Here is an 18437-nt window from a genome sequence, read left to right as displayed (position 1 = left end):
TGAGCACATAATCTATGCTGACAGTTTAGCAGAGTAGAAACATAGAAAATAGGTGCAGGAGTAGGCCACTCGGCCTTCGAATCTGCACCACCATTCAATAAGATCTGGCTAATCATTCACCTCAGTACCCCTTTCCTGCTTTCTCTCCATACCCCTTGATCCCTTTAGCCGTAAGGGCCATATCTAACTCCCTCCTGAATATATCCAATGAACTGGCATCAGCAACTCTCTGCGGTAGAGAATTCCACAGGTTAACAACTCTCTGAGTGAAGAAGTTTCTCCTCATCTCAGTCCTAAATGGCTTACCCCTTATCCTAAGACTGTGTCCCCTGGTTCTGGACTTCCCCAACATCGGGAACATTCTTCCTGCATCTAAACTGTCCAGTCACAAATTTTATATGTGTCTATGAGATCCCCTCTCATCCTTCTAAACTCCAGTGAATACAGGCCCAGTCGATCCAGTCTCTCCTCATAGGTCAGTCCTGCCATCCCGGGAATCAGTCTGGTGAACCTTTGCTGCACTCCCTCAATAGCAAGAGTGTCCTTCCTCAGATTAGGAGACCAAAACTGAACACAATATTTCAGGCGAGGCCTCACCAGGGCCCTGTAAAACTGCAGTAAGACCTCCCTGCTCTTATACTCAAATCCCCTAGCTATGAAGGTCAACATGCCATTTGCCTTCTTCACCGCCTGCTGTACCTGCATGCCAACTTTCAATGACTGATGTACCATGACACCCAGGTCTTGTTGCACCTCCCCTTTTCCTAATCTGCTGCCATTCAGATAATATTCTGCCTTTGTGTTTTTGCCACCAAAGTGGATAACCTCACATTTATCTATATTATACTGCATCTACCATGCATTTGCTCACTTACCTAACCTGTGCAATGCAGCCTGCAGCCTCTTAGCATCCTCCTTACAGCTCACACCGCCACCCAGCTTAGTGTCATCTGCAAACTTGGAGATATTACACCCAACTTCTTCATCCAAATCATTGATGCATATTGTAAATAGCTGGGTTCCCAGCACTGAGCCCTACGGCACCCCACTAGTCACTGCCTGCCATTCTGAAAAGGACCTGTTAATCCCGACTCTGCTTCCTGACTGCCAACCAGTTCTCTATCCACGTCAGTACATTACCCCCAATACCATGTGCTTTGATTTTGCACACCAATCTCTTGTCTGGGACCTTGTCAAAAGCCTTTTCAAAGTCCAAATATACCACATCCACTAGTTCTCCCTTGTCCACTCTACTAGTTACATCCTCAAAAAATTCTAAAAGATTTGTCAAGCATGATTTCCCTTTCATAAATCCATGCTGACTTGGACCGATCCGATCATGTCACTGCTTTCCAAATGCGCTGCTATTTAATCTTTAATAATGGAATCCAACATTTTCCCCACTACTGATGTCAGGCTAACCGATCTATAATTACCTGTTTTCGCTCTTCTTTTTTAAAAAGTGATGTTACATTAGCTACCCTCCAGTCCATAGGAACTGATCCTGAGTCGATAGACTGTTGGAAACTGATAACCAATGCATCCACTATTTCTAGGGCCACTTCCTTAAGTACTGTGGGATGCAGACAATCAGGCCCCGGGGATTTATCGGCCTTCAATCCCATCAATTTCCCCAACACAATTTTCTGCCTAATAAGGATTTCCTTCAGTTCCTCCTTCTCACTAGACCCTAGGTCCCTTAGTATTTCCGGAAGCTTATTTGTGTATTCCTTCATGAAGACAGAACCAAAGTATTTGTTCAACTGGTCTGCCATATCTTTGTTCCCCATTATAAATTCACCTGAATCTGACTGCAAAGGACCTACGTTTGTCTTCACTAATCTTTTTCTTTTCACAAATCTATAGAAACTTTTGCAATCAGTTTTTATGTTCCCAGAAAGCTTCCTATCATACTCTATTTCCCCCCTCCTAATTAAACCCTTTGTCCTCCTCTGCTGGATTCTAAATTTCTCCCAGTCCTCAGGTTTGCTGCTTTTTCTGCCCAATTTATATGCCTCATCCTTGGATTGAACACTATCCCTAATTTCCCTTGTTAGCCACGGTTGAGCCACCTTCCCCGTTTTATTTTTACTCCAGACAGGGATGTACAATTGTTGAAGTTCATCCATTTCATGTACTGAAGGAGTGCTGCACTGTTGGAGGTGCTGTCATTCAAATGAGATGTTAAACCGAGATCTGATCTTTTCTCTGAGGCGAACAAAAAGATTCTTATTTGAAAAAGAGCAGCAAATTCTCCCAGTGCCTTGAACAACATTTATTTGTTACCCATCATCTTCCATACAAGTAGACATAGGTCTTCTTGGCTTGCCTGTGATAGTATTACAGCCACCTTTCATGTATGCTCCTCGAAGATGCACAAGGATATCCTGTAATAGTTACCTGATCTTTTTTTTAACAATCTGTGTGTTTCTCTCTGACCCTTTGTTTCACTCTCTTCAATTTAATAATTTCTTTATGTGACCTCTGCTGGTGTCCAGCTCGTACCATCTGGCCTCAATTACAGTAATCAGTGCCTCCACTTCACCCTGTAAGGAATTCTTGGTTCTCGAGCCACATTGCATATTGTATTGCAGCTCCGATTTTTCCACTAAGAATTAAAGTTCTCACACACAACTGGCTCTTTAAAAGTGGATAAATGTAGACCGGGAGCTGTACTGGGCATGCGTGCCCATAGTGGTCATGTCAAAAACCTCCCTTTTTTTTGCGCATATGCAGAAGGAGGCTGTCATTTACTCTACATGCCGACTGTTTGTACTATCACAAGGTGTGCCACCGAAGGGCACAGCAGTGGGAGACTTGTAGGTTACCTGTACAGGTGTGCCTGGCCTAGTATAAGAAGCAGGCCACCAGGTGTGATCCTCACTCTGGAGTTAACAAATAAAGGACTGCAGTCACTATAGTTGAAGTGCAGCACATTGCCTCATGGAGTCATTATTAGACCATCCAAGACACAACAATTGGCGACAAGATTACAGACTTTCACGCGAAAATGACTACCCTTGGTACGTTGCAGCAGTTCGCCGATGGTGATGATTGGGATGCCTTCGTGGAGAGGCTCGAACATTTCTTCACAGCAAATGACCTGGCAGGAGACGATCCGGCCACACTGGTTGATAAGCGCAGAGCTATCCTGCTAACCAGTTGTAGGCCCACCGTCTATGGCCTCATCAGGGACTTGCTGGCACCAGCGAAGACAACAACCAAGACGTACGAGGAGCTCGTAACACTGATCCATGAGCAACTCAAGCCCAAGGAGAGCATCCTCACAGCCGGACACCGGTTCTACACCCACCAACGGCCTGAAGGCCAGGAAATCGCGAAATACGTCGCAGACCTCAGGAGGCTGGCGGCACCGTGTGATTTCGGCGACCACCTCAACGAAGCGCTGCGGGACATTTTTGTCATTGGAATCGGCCATGAGGGCCTTCTTCATAAGCTACTGTCGGCGGACACCACAGTCGTACTGCAGAAGGCCATCTCTGTGAGCCAGGCATTCATGACCTCGACCTGCGGTTCTAGGCAAATGACTCACTCTCAGGACTCAAACCCGGCAGGTTTAGTGCACAGTGTGGACTGTAGAACGCGAACCATTTCAGCCTCCGAGTCCCTTAACTCAGAGTCCGCTGATGGGGGGCTAATCGAGTAGCTCCATGCTGGCATTGTGGAGGGAATCACAGGGCTCACCAGTGCCGCTTTAAAGACTATGTATGCAAGGGCTGCTGCACAAAGGGCCACCTCCAGTAAATGTGTAAGAAAAATATGACTCACTGTCGATGAAGAGTCTGCAAATGGCCATGAATCCAGCGCGGATTATGAAACGATAAGCAGAGAGGCAGCTTAGCCCCACGATGAGGTATATAGCATGTTTACCTGCACCACCGAGTGTTCCCCGTTGAGGATGGAAGTCGAGATAGATGGCGTTCCAATTTTCATGGAAGTGGACACGGGGGCGAGGCAGTCAGTAATGAATCAAGAAGCCTTGAACACAAAGTTCCAGATCTGCATCTATCCCTGGCCACCAAACATGTGACCTGGCAATTGCCTTCATCATGACAATGCCCGGGTGCTCATTATGGAGTTCTCTGATGAACACCTCTCTGCCCATCTGGGGCATGACTGCTCGGTTTCCCCACAGTAGGCAATCGGCTTGAATCGAGAGTTCATCCCTTCGCCTGTGAAATGGTTTAAATTCCTCAGGGCATGCCCTGTACGTGGCTGCCCAGTCCCCATTCAGGACACATTTCTTGACTGGAGACAACAGCGGGTCTCTATTTGCCCAGACTTTAATCTGACAGGCTGTCACAGGTGAGCCTTCGCTTCCAAAAGCTTCAACATCCATGACCATCTCAGCAGCATGCTCGGTGGTGGCTAGTGGGAGCCTGCTGAGTGCATCGGCGCAGTTTTCGGTGCCCGGTCTGTGCCGAATTGTATAGTCATAGGCTGCTAATGTGAGTGTCCACCTCTGTATGCGGGCCGATGCGTTTGCATTTATGGCCTTGTTGTCGGCCAAAATGGACGTTAGGGGCTTGTGATCTGTCTCCAGCTCAAATTTCCAGCCAAACAGGTACTGGTGCATTTTCTTTACCGCATATACACATGAACCCGACACCATAGGACGACGCATCACACGTTAACACAAGTTTCTTACATGGGTCGTATAGTGTTAACAGTGTTAGAACATAACAAATTACGTGCTCTATTAATAGCCCTTTCCTGGCTGTCCCCCCAGATCCATGCGCGACCTTTGCGTAGGAACACGTTTAGCAGCTCTAGCAGCATGCTCAATTTGGGAAGAAAGTTACCAAAATAGTTCAGGAGCCCCAGGAACGAACACAGCTCCGTCGTGTTACGGGGTCTGCGTGCTCTCTGGATCGCTTCCGTCTTGGATGCAGAAGGGCTGATCCTGTCCGCTGCTACCTTCATCCCCAGGAATTGTACCTCTGGAGCTAGGAAGATGTACTTCGCCTTTTTCAGTCGCAGCCCTACCCGGTCCAGTCTGCGCAGCACCTCATCTAGTTTGTGGAGGTGTTCTTCAATATCGTAACCCGTGATGGGGATGTTGTCCTGAAAAACCACCGTCCCTGGAATCGACTTGAGGAGGCTTTCCATCTTTCGTTGGAAGATCGCGGCGACCGAGCGAATCCCGAACGGACATCTGTTGTACTCAAACAACCCCTTGTGTGTTGTGATGGTGGTCAGCTTCTTCAATCACTCACCAGCTCCTGGGTCATGTAAGCTGAGGTCAGGTCCAATTTTGAAAAAAGCTTGCCACCGGATAGCATCGCAAAGAGGTCCTCCGCTCTCGGTAGCGGGTACTGGTCTTGGAGTGACACCGGATTGATGGTGGCCTTGTAATCACCACATATCCTGACCAACCCATCCGCCTTGAGCACCGGCATGATCGGGCTCGCCCAGTCACTGAATTCAACTGGCGAGATGATGCCTTCCCTCAGCAGGCGGTCCAATTCGCCTTCTATCTTTTCCCGCATCACGTACGGCACCGCTCTGGTCTTGTGGTGTATTGGCCTGGCGTCGGCGTTTATGTGAATCACTACCTTGGCCCCCTTGAAAGTGCCGATGCCATATTGAAATAATGAGTCAAATTTGTCCAGGATCTGTGAGCATGATACTCGCTCCACAGAGGAAATTGCATTGACATCGCCCCATTTCCAGTCCATGACAGCAAGCCAACTCCTCCCCAGTAATGCGGGACCATCCCCCGGGACAACCCAGAGTGGCAACCTGTTCTCCGAATCTTTGTGGGTCACGACTACCGTGGCACTGCCTAGCACCGGAATGATCTGCTTTGTGTAAGTCCGTAGCTGTGCGTCAATAGGCAATAATTTAGGCCTCCTGGCCTTGGACGCTCACAACTTTTCGAACTGTTTGATACCCATCAGGGACTGGCTGGCACCTGTGTCTAGCTCCATTGATACTGGGATGCCATTGAGGAGCACTTTCATCATTATCGGTGGTTTCCTGGTGTATGAACTATATATGTGCTCCACATGAACTCGCTGAACTTCAGCTTCCAGCGATTTCCCCCAGCGTTCATTTCTGCAATTTCTGCAGGTATTTTGCTCATCTCTGCAAACTCCGGCTGAGTGTGTGCCTCCACGCCTCCAACATGAGCTGCTGTTGGAAACAAAAGATCCCTTGCCAGTCGATCGTCCCTGTCTGCCCCTGTGACTTTACTTGAATGCGCCATTAACAGGTGTTGATGGCCCCATTACTGGCCGCATTGTCTCTTGCAATGGTGTGAATCGCCATTCAACTTGCCATTGTCTCTGTCGAACTCCCCCTCTGGGTTCGACTACATGTTGGGGCATGCCCGATTGCCCTTGTCTGCCTGGAGAACTGTGTGCTGCTTTAACAATGTTGAATCTCTGTCCCAACCATTCCTTAACACAGTGCCTCTCGTCTGTTCTGCTAGTGGCCATGCTCACGTGGTTTAAATCCCAGTTGCTCATCGCCATTGATAGGTCCTTACTATACAGTATAAATGCACATGAGGCCCATGCTTGAGAGAAGGTCAGTCTGTGGCCTATCCTTTATTCCTTAGCACTCAAGTGATGAAGGTGTGTGGAGCTTCCCCTTTTGTACCTGAAGGTCCAGGTTCGGAGTGTCTCCCACCTAGTGGTCATTGTTCTCACAGTGTACAACTTAGGTCAGATTATACATGGGTTACAATGCTGGTTGAATACATGACAAAGAGGATCACCGCAGTCGACATCGTGGATCGAGGAAAGATGGCGCCCAAACAACGAGGTGATGCGCTGAAGAAAAAGATGGCCGCGGCCAGACCACGAGGTGCAGCGCTGATGGAGCAATACGTGGCACCAAACGGAGAAGAGGATTGGGGTAAAGAAAGCAAGGCTCTCTGAAAGGAGGCCTGCAAACCACTACACTTAAAGGGACAGTTCCACACACTGAAGCCATGTAATAGCAACAGTAAGTTAGAGACAAAATGTGTAACTGATGATCAGAGTTGTGTACATGCAATAAGCAAGGGAAAGTTGCGCGATCATGTAAAATGTGTAATTGAGGATCAGAATTGTGTACATGCAACCAGCGAGGAAAAGTCGCACGATCGCGATCGGAGCTACAGAGTATCCACCATAAGTAATGAAAAGTTGTGCGATGTAGGATTTCAACTGTACGCAGCCAATGCAGCGGGCAGACACCCATCGGGAGCATACAGGTCCAGCGAGCTACCTAATGCTGTAGTCTTTATCTCCGGGACCAGAGTTATGCACCATGGAGTGTGGCCACAAGCAGCCAATGCACACGAGCTGCAGAGCAAGTGATCTCAGGAGGGAAACGGCACCGGTATCGATACCCTGCCCCTGATCAGCTCCACCTTTCAGGCACCCGATGGCACCAACCGCCACAAGCCCGGAGAGCAAACTGTGCTAAGGCACAGCCCCCAGACCCCATCGCCACCAAGGCCATACCTGGAAATGAAGTGTCATTCGCTACAGTCCTCCCGAAGGGGACCGAGACCAGCCAGGATCCCAAACCAAACAACGCCCAGGCTAGCGAGTCAGCTGTTCCCTGTGAACTGCTAGACGACAGCCCCTCAAGGAGCAGCAGTGACCCAGGACGCAAGAAAGGACAGGGAGGTCACAGGCATCTGTGAACCTGCCTGATGCTAGGAACTACGGCAACAGCCCCAAGAGCAGCAACTTGAGCCAACTGGGTTCCCACTGCCAGCACTGGGCACCGCGCCGCCACCAGACTGCCTGGACTCCATCCAGCAGTTCTGAACTAGTTTGTCCTTACACACCGGTCACCGACCCTCAGTACGCATCGATAATGTAACTCACTAGTCTTAACGTACTGGTCTCGCAACTGAAGCACAAATGAATGCAAACGGTTTTCCTGAGCTTGAATGTATATGAACGCACTGAGCCTCCGGCATAACCTATATGTGGGAGGGGGAGAATGGAGTGGTCAGGGACACACACAGACAGCAACCACCAGCACTCTACCGCACCAACCACTCACCCAAGATTGAAATGACCCGCCAAGGGTCAACCAGATAGAGTTAAGCCCAGAGCACAGTCAATGCAGAGACGATTTGCACTAAAGGCTTGGGGGAGAGTGATGTCATGTATCCTACATGGCTACTGTTTGTACTATCACAAGGTGTACCATCTGAGGGCACAGCAGTGGGAGACTTGTAGGTTACCTGTACAGGTGTGCCTGACCGAGTATAAAAGGCAGGCCACCAGGTGTGATCCTCACTCTGGAGTTAACAAATAGAGGACTAAGGTCACTACAGTTCAAGTGCAACACATTGCCTCGTGAAGTCATTATTAGAGCATCCAAGGACACACGGGGGGCATCGTTTTTTTGACGCATACGATAGGCTCCACACCCCCAAAGCTAAAGGATAGGCTGCGTGGCGCCAATTTAAAAAAATAGAACGGGTAAACTTGCTCGTTATTTTTTTGGTGTAGCCGGGGCCAAAAAAAATGAGTGTAACTCTCACAATACACAAAAAAAATGGCATTGGGGAAAATTGAGCCCATAGTCTCCAGTATTATTACCTTTTTAGCACAACAGTTCTATGTTTCAGGGCTAGTTTTCACATTCTAAGGTATTAACTCTATTCTTTATCAGTACACTAACTCCATGGGGATGAAATTGGCTTCCTTTGCCTCCCGTTAGCACCTCCGGGGAGGGATAACATGGTACTACCGGCTCTGCGACCAGGCACGGCGAGAGTACTGATGCCCACGAACTTGCCTTGCATTTAGCGATGGTGGTAAACCCTAATGCCACGATCCCCTGTGCTCTGGAGATCGTGACGTCATCCGGTGCACAGTGCTCCGGTACCGCACCAGATGCATAATTCGGTTCCGCCTCCTGCAGCATCGCTGGATGTCAACACCAGCAGCTGCAGGAGGCGTTGTATGGTAGGCCGGCCGCTGGGGAGCAGCATTTAAAGGGAGCGCCAGTGAGGTACATGAAAAATCTTGCAGAACCCTCTGTGCATTTTATTTCCCTTTTCTTCGACCGCGATTGCTCAGCCCTGCACTCTGTTCGAGTGTTTGTGGCTGATCGTTGTGGATGGCGGCTGCTGTCGGTGAGCAGGGGTGTTGATTTATTGTCGAGCCTCCAGCAATGGTCCTTCCCTTTAAGGGAGGGAAGGAACCTCGGATCCCGGCAGCGCTGCACTGGACATTGTGCAACGCTCTGCCGCTACCACCCCTCTTGCCTGGTTTAGCGCTCCAAGGGAAGTGGTAGCGCTTGATTTAGCGCTCCACTTCCTTCCCGGAGCATTAAACCCAAAGTTCGCATCGGCTTCACTTGCACAGCGCCCGGCGATATTTTTGAACTCCTGTGAAAGTTATCGCCCCGAACGGGGCGCTGCACAATCTAAACTATCGACTTGATGTTTCATTAGTACATCAATTCTATATATTTTTTTTCAGTTTCTAAAGCATCCGCTCTAAATTTCTTTCTTATCCTGTAGGGTACTTTCACGATAAGAATACCCCCAGTATGAACCAATAATGTATTTTTGAGCATTACAGGTAAGAAAGATCTCAGATAAAATCCCTGGGAACATCTCAGTTTTACGTCTAATCCAAAAGACGGTTTAGTAATTACTTGTACCATATCATGCAGCACAAGTGTCGTAACCTTTCTTTGAACAATTTCATGTAATGTAGAATAGAATTCTAACAGCATTAATAATATTAATGAAAACTGTGGCATTTTTTGGAAAAAAGCTGTTAGTATATTTTATCTAAGTCAAGCATACTGTGCATTATTTTGAATTGTACAGAATTTGGTAACATATACTAATTGCATGACAAAAACTTAATGATATATTTTTCTATTTTTTAGACTGTTACCAATCTGAGAGTCCATTATTATCACATCCAGTACACTAGGACAAATTGAACAAGAGAAGTATGAGTATGAGTAATGTATGTTAAGTATTCAGCTTTAACAACCATTTAATACTTGCCACATTGAAAAACTAATAACATGAAAAAATTGTTTTCTGGAATTGCAGTTTCATCATCAGACATGACATCGATGAAGCAAATGAATACCTTGTTGCCTGCTGATCTGATACAGTTACATCACATGTAGCATTTCACTTGCTTAAATAAACATCATTATGGCAAAGTGAATAATACATGGATAGCCTTTTAGTTAAATGCAAACATAATTTGGAAAGAGGTTATGAGTAGGAATCTTGGAGGCCTACATACTAACAAATTTCACATGGTGTTGATCACAAGTTGAGACACTAAATAGGATAAATGCAATCAGTAAGTAGGCCTTCACTCATTTAATATATGACACGGATTTCCAGCTGTGGATTCAACCGGTGTATTTTAATACGTTAAGGAGAACCCAAGAGGTAATTTAAACTTGTGTATAATTTCCTGATATTCCTGCCTGCATATCACTGATTCATATTCATATTACAAAGTTTCCAGGCTTGCCAGATGCACAGCTGAATATTGGCCCGGAATTTGCAGCCAGCAGCAAAGCGAAGACACTCCACACAGGGATCTCGCAATCCGTGTCGAGAGCTTTGAGTTTTCTGACCTTGAATTCAATTCAACGGAAGTTAATAGGGATTCCATTTTGTGAATTGTTGTGACATCAACAGGCTGTCTAAGCAGCTAATCAAAAGGCAGAATTCTCACAGACAGCAAACAAGGAAGTGGGTAAGCCCTTAATATTCTAAAGGGGAGAAATTCCCCAGCGCCTCGATTGGGGGCAGTAACCGACTCGGGGCTGGACTACCTTCACCCGGCGCAGAAGTTCTGCTCCGACCGCAAAATTGCAGTTACCACCCATCACAGGAAGGATGCGCTCCACTTCCTGTAGGGGCGGGTTCCAGGGCGCTACTGGGGCGAGTTGGTTAGCTCTACACAGCTGCTCCCCAGTGGCGGGCGGTGCAAAAAGGGCAATTTTGACCCCAACTTTTTTAAATAGTTAGAGGGAGCAAAACAAAGGTTGGAGCTCTCACATGGGGAAAAAGCAAACCTAAAATAAAGATGCATAAACTTAAAAATGTTTTTAAAACATTTCTTAAAATGAACAAATCTCACACTGCACAAAATTAAAATTATTTTTCCAGGCTCTTAACTTTTGTTTAGCAGTCAATAAGCTGTTAAAGCCCCAATTATATCTAATCTCTTTGGATGGAACTTTTAATTTAACAGTGTACTTACTGCGGTAGAGCCGAAGTTTCCGTCTGTTTCAGTGATTTATGCGATTTCACTGATTTCTGTGGGGGTCAAGTGGAGGTGGGGCACGGCACAGCCAGTTGTGGAGCTGTCATTGACAGACCCCAGCTTCGGGTTTCTGCATGCGCACCAAATCCAAAATTTGTGGTCAGTTTCAAATTCAGGGCCAAAGTATATAAAGAGCCATACTTGGACATTGTTAGAAGCAATTAAAAAACATTTTTTTAATGTCATCATTTAAAGGACACATCCATTTTTTTCTGTAACTAATCAATCTCCCGTGGTGTTGCACATGGGGAGTTGAGACCACTTCAGACTAAGCAGAGTTAGCGGATGGGAAGATATTGAAGGCAGATGAGGAGAATAGAGGCAGTTGGAAGGTGACTAAGGAGAGACAGAGGTGAGGGAGGAGAGTAAGCGGGGAGGAAAAAAGCAAGTCAGGTAAAAGGGAGCGAAGAGGGGGGGGAAGAATGAGAGGAGAGCATAGAAGGTGAGGTGAGCAGTAGGGAGATGGAGAGAGGAGGGGAGACAAAAGAGGAGGGAGTGAAGAAAAAGTTGGATGGGGTTGAGGAGAGAGTGAGAGGAAATGATGGCAAAGACAGGGAAGGGAAAAGGAGAGGAGTGGGTCAGGAGACGAGGAAAGGAAGGCGTTGACAAGAGGGGAGTGAAGAAGAGAAGGGAGGGGAAAGAGGATAAGAGGAGAGGAGAATAGACACTGAGGAAGGTAGGGGATGGGGAGGGTAACAAGAAGGAAAGGAAGGTAGAGTGACGGCAGTGCAGCTAGCTGGTACAGGGTTATGCAAAGAGGAGAGAAATAGGAAAGAAAGGAGGAGAAGAATTAGGTAGAGGAGAGGGTAAGGGGGTGGGGATGAGTTGGGAGAGGAAAGAGGAGAGGGAGGGGTAAGGATGTAAGGTGAGGAGAGAGTGGATGGGGCAAGTGGGAGTTTAATTCAGTTTCATGGAGCTTAACTTTCATTCACGGTGCATCGTGGTGTAGTTTGTGTGGCATGAAGAATAGGAGAATAGGGGGCCAAGATGACCCCTTTTTTAAGAGCCAACAGTGTGGAAAGGAGTTACTGCTCAGTCAGGGGGGAGTGTCCGACATTTGGGACATTGCCCTCGTCACTTTTTCAGGCGGAGAAGGTGACCGCCCTGCCTGTGTTCCTGTCAGCAACCCCTTACCGCCCGGCGGTGACCCCTTATCACTCTGTGAGGGAAATTGCCCCACGGGAGCAGAGCAGGCACCAGTCGGTGCCCCCAACAGATTTCCCCATCAGGAAGTTGCTGGGCAGCGCGTACACGCTTAAAGGGGAGGGCATTCTGCCGCGGCCGCCATTTAATTTTAATTGTCGGCCGACTCTGAAGTCAGCCTGATAATGGCGACCACAGGTTCGGCTAGGCCGCCAACATGCAGCCCGTCACTCGCTCTTGGGTGCCAGACCGCTGGCCTTGCCAAAGCCCTCCCTGGTGGCCCAGTGGTGCCACTAAAGTGGCTGCAGAGCTTGCAGTGCCCCACCCCCCCGCCCTTTAACTGATGACACTGCTCGCCTTCCACCCCGCTCCCAACCTACTTCCAGCCCCGCTGCTGCCCGAAACACTGCCCCAACACAAAAAGAGGGCAAAATCACTCTTAATCACTGCCTCATCAAATGGAGCGGTAAATCATCAATTAAATCGGAATGTACACCCCATTTGGGGCAGAGGGTAATTTTGGCTCTAGATTTTTTCCGGGAGGAATATCAACAACAAAGTCCTGCTTCAGAAAAGCAGGCGCAGTGATCACAGAGTTCTGCTATAGTAGGGGCTTGTAGCAAAAGATTTCTGCCTTTGCCAAGAAGGTTGGTTATTATATGACTTTTGTTTGAAAGGAGTTTTATTAATTCTTTTTGGTATGTATTGATGCTTGGGGTCACTAGACACCAGGGGGGGGGGGGGTGGGGCAGGCACCACTGTCAGAGGTCCTCGGGCTGTATGCGTGTGTGCGGGTCCTGGTATATAAGAGTGAGCACCATGTCATGTGGGCACTTCGGGCATGAATAAAGTTGAACCAGGTTTGCACCTGAATGAGTTTACAGTAACAAGTCTTGCGAGTCATTATATACATTACATTTGGTGACGAGGTAACTTAAGAACCTTCGCATGCACAATGGGCACCATTGGAATTCTGGAGAGATTCGTGGATGGCAAGGATTGGGCGGATTTTATTGACCGCCTGGATCAGTATTTGGAGGCCAACAAAATGGAGGAAGCAGTTAGGCGCAGGACAGCTCACCATTTGTGGTCCAAAAATGTATGGCTTCTTAAAGAATCTTCTCTCACCTGCACGTCCAACGGACAAAGAGTATGGGGATATGTGCACTTTGGTGCGTGAACATCTCAAAAGAGGGGATCATCTCACGCTATCGCTTCTACACACATGTTCGTGCGGAGGGCCAGGATGTATCGGGATTCATCGCCGACCTAACACGTCTGGTTGAGCCGTGTAAGTTTGGAAACGCGTTGGAAGACATGCTGCGAGACTTTTTCATGATAGGCATCAACCATGATGTGATCCTTCAGAAATTATTGGCTGCAGATACGCTGGATTTGAGCAAGGCCATCGCGACTGCCCAGGCATACATGGTGACTGATGATAATTTAAGGCAGATATCATCGAAGAGTCAGAGCTCCACGGCAAGTACTGTAAACAAGATTGTGTCGTCATCTGGCAGAGCTGCTTATGGCAGGGCCTACTCGACTGCTTATGTGAAACCTGTAGCTGCTCAAAGTCTGCCAACTGGTACGAATCCGATTTCACCCTGTTGGCATTGTGGGTGCTATCATCGGCCTCATCAGTGTTGGTTTAAACAGTACATCTGTAAAGACTGTTCAAAAGTGGGACATCTTCAGCAAATGTGCCCACAACTGAGCAAGCGTACTGCTGCTCATCACATTGATGATGATGACCAGTCCAGTGCTGGCCCGGATATGCAACCCAAGATACCCGAGGAGGAAGTGTATTCGTTCCTGACAAAGAGCCAACCGATAATGGTCAATGTGAAGCTGAATGGTGTGCCTGTATCAATGGAGCTGGACACGGGTGCGAGTCAGTTGATAATGAGCCAAAGGACATTCGACAAGCTGTAGGACACTGAGGCTGTGAAGCCTAAGCTGAGTCCAGTCAATGCCAAGTTGTGTACTTACACTAAGGAGCTCATACCGGTGATTGGCAGTGCAGTAATCAAGGTGTCATATGATGGCGTGGTTCACGATTTACCGTCGTCCCGGGCAATGGTCCACCGCTGTTCGGCAGGAATTGGCTCGAGAAAATCAAGTCGAACTGGAATGATATCAAAGCATTGTCCTCGGTGGATGACACTTCATGTGCTCAAGTGCTGAAGAAGTTTCTTTCTTTGTTTGAACCGGGCATTGGCAATTTTACTGGAGCCAAGGTGCAGATTCACCTGGATTCTGAGGCAAGATCTGTCTAACATAAAGCTCGGTCTGTTCTGTACATGATGAGGGAGAAGGTCGAAATTGAGCTTGACAGACTCCAACGTGAAGGGGTCATATCACCTGTCGAATTTAATGAATGAGCCAGTCCTATCGTTCCAGTGTTAAAGAATGATGGCACTGTCAGGATCTGTGGAGACTACAACGTTACGATTAACTGATTTTTGAATCAGGATCAGTATCTGCTACCGAAGGCTGATGACCTGTTCACCATGCTAGCTGGTGGAAAGTCGTTCACTGAACTGGATCTGAAGTCGGCCTATATGACACAGGAGCTTGTTGACACTTCAAAGAAACTCACCTGCATCAACACCTATAAAGGACTGTTTGTCTGCAACAGGTGTCTTTTTGGAATCCGTTCAGCTGCAGCCATATTTCAGAGGAACATGGAGAGTCTACTGAAGTCCGTTCCTAGACTGTCGTGTTTCAAGATGACATTCTGATCACAGGTCGCGACACTGCTGAACATCTGAACAATCTTGAAGAAGTCCTACATTGTCTGGACAAAGTGGGACTCAGGCTGGAACGTTCGAAGTGTGTCTTCATGGCACCGGAAGTTGAATTTCTAGGGAGGAAAATTGCTGCTGATGGCATCAGGCCGACTGATTTGAAAACCAAGGCTATCAAAAATGCACCCAGACCTCAAAATGTGACTGAGTTGCATTAATTCCTTGGGCTACTCAACTAATTTGGTCATTTCTTACCCAGATTGAGCACTTTATTAGAGCCACTGCACATGCTGCTCAGAAAAAGTGACAACTGGGTCTGGGGTTTATCTCAAGATAGAGCTTTTGAGAAAGACAAGAATCTGCTCTGTTCGAACAAGCTGCTTGTTCACTATGATCCGTGTAAGCATCCTGTATTGGCCTGTGATGCTTCACCATATGGGGTTGGCTGTGTGCTCCAACAAGCAAATGAGTCGGGTAAGCTACAACCTGTTGCGTATGCTTCGAAAAGTTTGACAAAGGCGGAAAGAGCTTACAGCATGGTCGAAAAAGAAGCTTTGGCCTGTGTGTATGGGGTCAAAAAAATGCATTAGTACCTGTTTGGTCTTCGTTTTGAACTTGAAACGGATCACAAGCCAGTCATTTCATTGTTTTCGGAAAACAAAGGTATCAATACCAATGCATTGTCCCGTATCCAGAGATGGGCGTTAATATTGTCTACCTATGATTACGTTATTTGTCATAGACCTGGCACTGAGAATTGAGCCGATGCACTGAGTCATCTGCTGTTGCCCACCCCTGAAGTGGAGACGCCTCAACCTGCAGATCTACTGTTAGTAATGGATGCTTTTGAGAGTGAAGGAACTCCTGTCACTGCTCAACAAGTGAGGATCTGGACCAGCCATGACCCTATTTTATCGGTTGTGAAACGTGTGTCCTCAGGGGTGATTGGTCTGCAATACCTATGGAAATGTGTAATGAGACCAAACCTTACAACCATCGCAAAGATGAACTATTCAGTCAGATTGTCTACTGTAGAGCAATCATTATGCCTAACAAAGGCAGAGAAAAATTTGTACGTGACCTACATAGCACTCATCCTGGTATCGTCATGATGAAAGCCATTGCCAGGGCTCATGCTTTGTGGCCTGGAATTGACTCTGATCTGGAATCATGTGTGCATCAGTGCAATACTTGCATGCAGCGAAGTAAAGTACCAGCGGAATCTCCACTGAGTCTTTGGTCATGGCCATCTAAACCATGGTCGAGGATACACATCGATTTTGCGGGCCCTTTCCTGGGAAAGATGTTTTTTGTTGTGGTGGATGCATATTCAAAGTGGATAGAGTGTGTCATTATGTCATCCAGCACGTCTACAGCTACCATTGAGAGTCTTTGTATCATGTTTTTTACTCGTGGTTTGCCTGACATTGTTGTGAACGATAACGGATCTTGCTTCACAAGTCTTGAGTTTCAAGAATTCATGAAACTCAATGGTATCAGACATGGAAGGTCAGACATAATGGACTTGCTAGCAAAATTAAAGACCATGTCTGTGACTTCGGCAGTGCTCTGGGGGCGGGTCGACCGGGAAATTGACAACGTTTGACAGCAGGTCGGGACCCTGTGCCTGTCCCACATGTCGGGTCTGCCTGCGCTGATGCACTTGAGACACTTGACGCTGAGTAGCGCCCTTTGGCAAGGTGCTTGAGACAATTATTGGCATATTTAGAAGCCCTTAACAGTGGTACTTTACTCACCTTTTGACGTTAACAGCTCGCACACAGATTTCACGTTGCTCCTGGACCCCGTTTGTTCATCTGAGGCAGAGGTTGAGTGGCCATTGAAGCACATGATTGGTGACAGCATTAAAACTTGGATAAAACCTCACAATTTACACCTGTACACTTTCCAAACCCAGAGACACTTTGGTTTCTCCCTTTGGAAGACAGATTGTTCTTAATGCAGGTTGTAAGTCTTTGTAGCAAACTCTGTATCCAGTGTCACCTCATTGGAACAACCTCTGTCACCATTGATGGATCGCTTCTGTCATCTCATCTTCAACTGGTATCTACTCCATCAGGATGGAAACTGTAAGAGCGAAAAACCTTAATTAGAGGTAAAGTAATTCGGTGTAATTAAAATACAAAGTAAGAAAGGCAGAGAAAGGTTTAAAATGCATTCATGGTAGAAAAGCTGAATTAGACAGAAACACCAAGGTCAGAGAAATTCTCTTAGGAAATAAGAACACCCACAAGATTTACGTAGACAGCTCACAGAAATAATGGGAGGAGGCCACGATGTTCCAGCCACATGAGATAACAGGGACAATGTCTCTTTTCAGCAGAGGGTAGCCATATGTCTGCCAAGGACATGAGTCTGGGAATTAGCCTGGGAAGACGTTTCCAGAAATGTAACACATCATCTGTCAGGGGCTTTTCCCTAGCAACAGTCGCCAGAACTGAATGTACCAATAGAATCATTAGAAATTACTGTAACCAATAAAATTTATGTAACTGTACCACCCAATGAAATTGCTGTAATCTGTATTAACCAATGGAACACTACCCTGCGTAGTTCCACCATTTTGACTGTATCTGAACTGTATAAGAATGTAACTGCATAGCTTGTCCCATGAGAGAGGTGTTGAGAGCACTCAGTAACGGTACTGATGAGGCCGGATCTCCCTTGATTAATCAGGTTTTAATAAACAACTCTTTTCTCTATAAAAGACCTTTCCTGTGAATGTTATATTTTTAATACTCCACAACAGAAACCAATTCCACCCTGTCACCTTGGCTCTCAAAATCTGACCACGATGAACCCCACCACCAGCATCACCAGCAGCACCAACAACAACACCAAACTTCGCTGCAATCACCTGATACTGCACAGGACAGAGGGCATCAGTACCCGACCACATTGCTGCCCGGGATGCCAGGGATGGCCTAACCATGATCACATTTACTTCACTTGATGCTGCACACCCTGGCTTGCAACATGAAGCGCCAGGTTGGCACCACACCAACACCATGAAGCATTCCTACAATATCCAAGCCATTCCTTTCACACTCATCACCATTGCGGGGGTTACTGTTATATCTCACCATTCACTGCAACTCACTACGCCAAAGGTGCACACAAATCTGTCCAAGAAGGCAAAGTGTTAAAAATGTAGATTTCAATGTTTGACTGCACATTAACAGAAACTTTACATGAAGATTGGCAAAAAGACACAAGTGCCTACCCTTGTGTG

General features: G+C 47.1%; 2 protein-coding genes across 2 annotated transcripts in view; one reads left to right on the top strand and one right to left on the bottom strand.

Annotated features, from left to right (window-relative positions):
- LOC139275006 (uncharacterized) overlaps positions 1 to 10064 on the top strand; it is a 486480-nt gene extending 476416 nt beyond the window's left edge. The window contains exon 6 of the mRNA XM_070891859.1: positions 10052 to 10064. The gene's annotated coding sequence lies outside the window, so the exon portion shown is untranslated. The remainder of the gene's footprint in view (positions 1 to 10051) is intronic.
- The window catches only part of LOC139275007 (uncharacterized), a 107792-nt gene extending 90721 nt beyond the window's left edge, over positions 1 to 17071 (bottom strand). The window contains exon 1 of the mRNA XM_070891861.1: positions 16942 to 17071. The gene's annotated coding sequence lies outside the window, so the exon portion shown is untranslated. The remainder of the gene's footprint in view (positions 1 to 16941) is intronic.
- Positions 17072 to 18437: the final 1366 nt, after the last annotated feature.

The sequence above is a fragment of the Pristiophorus japonicus genome, chromosome 10 (assembly GCF_044704955.1).
Source record: "Pristiophorus japonicus isolate sPriJap1 chromosome 10, sPriJap1.hap1, whole genome shotgun sequence".
NCBI lineage: Eukaryota > Metazoa > Chordata > Chondrichthyes > Pristiophoridae > Pristiophorus > Pristiophorus japonicus.
This window is presented reverse-complemented; position numbering and strand designations above follow the sequence as displayed.